The sequence below is a fragment of the Sciurus carolinensis genome, chromosome 4 (assembly GCF_902686445.1).
Source record: "Sciurus carolinensis chromosome 4, mSciCar1.2, whole genome shotgun sequence".
Lineage (NCBI taxonomy): Eukaryota > Metazoa > Chordata > Mammalia > Rodentia > Sciuridae > Sciurus > Sciurus carolinensis.
Window position 1 is genome coordinate 149939358 of NC_062216.1, and position 6000 is coordinate 149945357.

Here is a 6000-nt window from a genome sequence, read left to right on the forward strand (position 1 = left end):
GCTGGCTGAGACTGGCTTCAAACCTGAAATCTTACTGCCTCAGCCTCCTCAGTGACTGGGATAACAGACATATGCCACCATGTCCTGTATCTTTTTAGAATTTTTAAAGGCCTCAGTCTCCCCGCTTATACTACTGTTTGGTATTTATTCTAGATACATCTTTTGAAATGCCTCCTAAAGGCCCATCAACATGCTCTGAGTCTTGCCACAGTATTTACATTCATTTGTTTTGTTTATTTTTCTCTGTGTGTGTTTCCTGATTGTTTTTAAAATTAGGAGTGATACAGTCATGAGAAAGCTTAACTTTCAGCTCATGCTGGTCTTTTGCTGGCACATGTGTTAGTAAACACATGCACAAACACACACACACATAGGAAAAGCATGGTCTTTCTCAAAGTCACCTCAAAGACATCTAACTGCCTTCAGGTCCCAACGCCCAACCTGAGATTGATACCACCTTCTATCGGTGACGAGTTCTGCTCCCTCTAATGTTGAAGTTTGGACACTAGAGAAGCACGCTGAGGCAAGTGTAGAGTAGAAAGTAAGCTTTATTAAAGAAAAGTAAACGCAGACTTCTCCCTGGTGGAAGAAGGGGACCCAAAGGCGGAATCCATAGGATGGGCATATCCTGTCCTTTTTATAAGTTTTGTTCTCCAATTCTTTCCCCCTTGTTTCTTTCCTTCCTGCCTACGGGATTAGGCCTGATTTTGCAGGTGGGATGTAAAAGGTGAGAAGCAGATGGGGCAGGGGGAGGGCCAAAGTGATTCAGCCAGGTAAGGGCCCAGCGGGTATTAATTAGCATCTCCTTGCCTGCAGTCCCTGACAAGGGCAGGTAAATTTGGTTATCGATGGGCTCTGCAGGTCCTTGACATTCCATTCTCCCAGCGCGGTTTCCAACCTCCAGAGGCAGATGACTTTTCATGGCCTCCACCTTCTCAATCTGACCCGATTCCCTATTTCTTCTACACTAACTGCCTGTCCCCAATTCTGGCTTCAAGATGAAAGATGTGAATGGCAAGTGAGTTATGGGGACAGATCATCTCTCTCCCAACTTGACCTGACTAATCTAACAGGTCTGTGAGATGGAAGGTCAGGGATGCCAGGGAAAGGTCAAACTGAACAGGAGCAGGACAGGGACTGAGGATCAGCAGTGTTGGTTAGATCTTGGTACAAGTAATTTCAGCTAAACAATGAACAATTGTGTCCTTAACTCTTCAATCATTTGCTAATTAATTTATTTGACTAACACTATTGAGGTAGTGTGCTTTTAGTTCATGACTTCAAAGAACTCACCGTCATATTGGGCCACTAGGAACCTACCTTAAAAAGTACAATGTAAACTAGGAAGCATTATGATAGTGGGGAAAAAAAGTTTTATTTTTCTGCATTAACCTAGATATTTAAATATACTCTAAAAATCTAAGCTGTGCTACTCTAGGTACTCTAAAATGCATTTTTTTTCTGCTGGGGAGATAGCTCAGTTGGTAGAGTGCTTGCCTTACAAGCATGAGGCCCTGGGTTTGATCCCCAGTACAACCAAAAAATAAAAATAAAATACATTTTTTTCATGAATGTGCCTTCAGTTTTCTCTTGTAGTTAATATTCATTCATGTTCATTGCTTTGTAGCATTTTTTTGGTTTTATTTTTGCTTGCTTGTTTTGTTGTGTGCCTTTGTGTCTGTATGTATTTTGTTTGGTTATTGTTGTTCTAGTTCTGGGAATGAACTCAGGACCTTGTGCATGCTAAGAAAGCTCTTATAGAATTTCATTGCAGAAATGTAATGCAAGATTTTTTATCTTTTTAAAATTTTTTACTTATTCTTTTTAGTTATACATGACAGTAGAATATATTTTGACATATTAAAAATATATGGAGTACAACTTCCCATTCTTGTGGTTGTACATAATGTGGAGTTACAGTTGTTGAGTATGGATATATGGTAAGGCAAAATTTAAGTTACCAAAATCATTTGTTGTTAAATAAAATATCCATTCTGTTTGGATAATTCTACATTTTTGCAATGTGGTAGGGAACTTTTCTCAGCATATCTGATGGATGTGAAATGGTGCAATAACACCATTGTGCCAACTGTGGTTTTAACTTGCATTTCCCTGATTGGCAGTGAGGTTGGACGTCTTTTATTTATCGGCACTTTGGGACTCTATAAATTTTTTTTATACTCCCTTTCCTTGAAATCTAGTATAGGACTACCACAGAGACACACCTCCCATGAGTAGCTGATTCTCCTCACCATGACCATGTTGCTTGGTTTTCTCACACTAATATCAGTTCCTTAACCTTCTAGGTTGGCATCACCTATGCAAGTAGGTGGGCTCTAAAATACTTGATTTTTGGTAGACCTAGTATCTGTGATGCCTGTAATGTGTTCATTACAACACTCTCCTAAAATTCACAGCAGGGATTTAGTCTGTGGGATTGAACCCTGGCATTACTCGACTAAAGCCCTATGAAGTCTTCAAGATGGGCTAGAAATTTTCCATGGAAGTCCAAGTTTCTGGGAGCGTTCTTCTCTAAAAAGATGATCCATTTTTGAGCATGATATTTGTTCTTTGCTAACTTGAAGCATCACCTGTACATAGAAACCTTCACTGCCCTGCTCCATATCTAGACCCTCTTAGATATCAACAGTCAGATGCCATCAAGTCTGCTCCTCCCATTTGAACACCAACTTGCACCACTGGCCAGCACCTGGTGGGACAGAGCTGTCGGGGTCTTAAGACCCCTTGCCCTTTTCGACCAGCGGCAAGGGAAGGGGACACTCCCCAACAAGGTCAGATCAGGATAGGTAAGGCCGACTGACCGCCCACTCCCAGCCCTCCAGGCAAAGGACAATCAGACGAGTCAGGGAGACCCGTCACAGCAGGAACTCATTTATTGAGGAAGTCACACAGCTTTTATGTAGGGTGGGGGCTAGGCAGGAACCAATCAGCTTAAAGGTCAGCAAGGCAGGGGGGTTCACGCAGGCAAGAGTCCCATTGGACTACATGGCAAGCACGAGCTGATCACGTTCGTGGAACTGTTGTTAACCAATCTCTGACTGTGGTCCGGTTTATCCTCATGAAACTTTGAAACCGCCTTTGAGGCCTTGATCCTGCTCACTCACCAGGAAGTAAGGAGTCATCTGAGTTAGTTAACGTGTCATTTGACCCAACACAGAGCCATAGCCATATCATGTTCCTGAGTCTGACTCCAGCCTCTACTTCCCACAGACCAGATATTGAGATCCTATTTGTTCTGAGGTTGCCCTGCTGGAGTATGCTGTCCTTTTTCTTCAGTTACAAATGTCCCAACTAAATACCATTTTTTATCAGCAACTTTCCAGCAAATGAGACTTGTTTTTCTTCTTTGAAAGTAAAGGTCAGAAGATGAGAATGCCACCAATCTTTATTAAAAGATAAAGTGGGACTTGACTCTCTCCTATCCAATTGGCCCTTATGAATCATAGTTTTCTGTCTGGGGCACAAATGTTTCAATCCAAGCTAGATACTCATTCAAAATCATTTTGGTGATGTTAAGCAAGTATCTCTCTTATAGCGTAGATAAGAAAAAGATCAAAGTCTGATACCTCAATGGATTTTCATATTAGGTCAGCATATTTCTTCTAATTTGGGTATGTGGAAATTCTGTGGCATTTACTTTACAAAACAGGTCATTCAGTAAGACAGTAATATGGACAGAAAGTGCTGTAGAACATCACAGCATGAGGAAGCAAGTGATTTTCTGCCAAGTTCACTCCAGGCACCCAAACATGGCCCAGTTCTACACTGGAAGAGAAAAGCACAACGAATCTCTAATCCTGGACCTTCTTCCTATTCTTATGCACAAAAATGAACCCCCAACTGCTGCCCTTGACTCCCCTCCCCAACCCTCACTTTTCCAGGGCAAGGCTATAATCTTAAATCACATTTATCTTGAAGTATATTATGCAGATTCTGAAATTCTGAGAAAAGGAACCGCTGTTCCTTTAGGAAATGTTATTCTCCACTGTCGCTTGGAACAAATCATTTACGAGCTCTAAGTGGTTTTATAATATGTCTTAGGAAAAGAAAGAAAAAAAGATCAAGTTGCACATCAGGAAGCTTTCAGAGAGAACATTATCACTGCAAATCACCAGTTGTGTTTTATTGCCTTGGCAGAACAAATGAAGAAGAAATATTTGTTCCCATAAAAGCAGAGAATTCTGAGATTTGACTTGGTTGCTAGTGGAAGGATTCTGACCACTACCCTCTGCAATATGACCTTTTTCATATTCTGGGGTTCATGTCTCAACCCTAAAGTAAAAGGATTTAGAGGTTTGGATAGTGTGTGCAAAAGCATTAAAAAGCAAACAATGGTTTCTAGGAAGCAAGTTTTGAAAAATTAAAAAATAAAAAGGCTTTCTATAGTTGTTTTACTATTCACTTGGCCATCCTTCATTCCTAAGCAGACTTTGAGTGTCGATTGCCCTGACAAGTGTTTCAGTTCAGTGTTCCCATGCAGAGGTGATATTTCTTAAGGGTAGAGAGTGAGATACACATGGCCCTGGGCCTAGCTGGAGGTAGGGAGGCATCAGTTTCATGTACTGATCAAGTCCCAGCAGCACACCATAAAAATTCATGGGACCACCTTGTGTCATGCACCCAGATACAGAACCACTGCCTTAGGTCTAGCTTGAAAGAACAACTGCCCCTGGCTAACAAGGAGACCACATTTAGCAGAGGGTCTCAGCTGATTAGTGTAAGTCAATGTTTTCCAGGTGCCTCAAAAACAAGCGATGAGGGGCTGGGGAGATAGCTCAGTCGGTAGAGTGCTTGCCTTGCAAGCACAAGGCCCTGGGTTCGATCCCCAGCACAAAAAACAAAAACAAAAAAAAAACCAAGAGATGAATTTAGTAATATTATAGACACAGCAGCTGCTAAGTATAATTACGTGGCTCCTTTTAAAACTCTTTTGATTCTTCTGGTTGCATTGGGAGAAAATTTGAGTTTGACTCTGCTAAGATTTGGTCATCTCTCTTCTTTTATTTTTTGGGGGGTACTGAAGCCAGAATGGGGGTTGAACTCAGGGACACTCAACCACTGAGCCACATCCCCAGCCCTATTTTGTATTTGATTTAGAGACAGTCTCACTGAGTTGCTTAGTGCCTCCCTTTTGCTGAGGCTGGCTTTGAACTTGTGATCCTCCTGCCTCAGCCTCCCAAGCTGCTGGGGATTACAGAGATGCACTACCAAGCCCTGCCTGGTCATCTCTCTTTTTAAGAGCAATGAGTGAGAGGTAGGGGATGGGGGGTTGGGGGGGAAGAGAGAGAATCATGAATGCCAGTTCTTTTATTACCTAATCTCAAAGTGATATCTTTTTTTTTTTTTTTTTTTTTTTTTTTTGCGGTGCTAGGGATTGAACCCAGGGCCTTGTGCTTGCGAGGCAAGCACTCTACCAACTGAGCTATCTCCCCAGCCCCAAAGTGATATCTTTTTTAAAATTTATTTGTTCTAATTTATTGTACCTGATCGTACAATGCATTTAAACATTTTGATAGATCATATATAAATGGAGTGTAATCTTTCATTTTTCTGGTTATACATATTGTAGGATCACATCGGTCATGCAGTCTATATGCACATGAGGTGATAATGTTTGCTTCACTCTCTCATACCTATCCCCTACCCCTTGCCCTCCCTTCACTCCCCTCTACCTAATATAAAGTAACTCTATTCTGCCCTATCCCCGAAGAGATATCTTAACGGCTCTTCTATATTCTACTCATGTCCAGGCAGCACTACTGGCATGGATACCAGTAGGCAAGAATCCTTTGGGCCTCTTTAGAGGTCCCTACTCCAGAGATAGACTGCAATTGCCTGTCTTCTTTCTTTTCCCCAGTGACTAAGGTGCTCCATGAGGGTAGAGAGACTGTCTTGCTCATTGCAGTGTTCCTAGTACTGGATACAGTGCCTGAAACTTAAAACTGCTGGAAGTTTCTCTGAAGGAAAAAAGTAAGGAGA

General features: G+C 41.7%; 1 non-coding gene across 1 annotated transcript; it reads left to right on the forward strand.

The window, feature by feature from the left end:
* Positions 1–1469: 1469 nt before the first annotated feature.
* Positions 1470–1539, forward strand: Trnav-uac (transfer RNA valine (anticodon UAC)). The gene has a single exon. It is a non-coding gene; the product is annotated as a tRNA-Val (tRNA).
* Positions 1540–6000: the final 4461 nt, after the last annotated feature.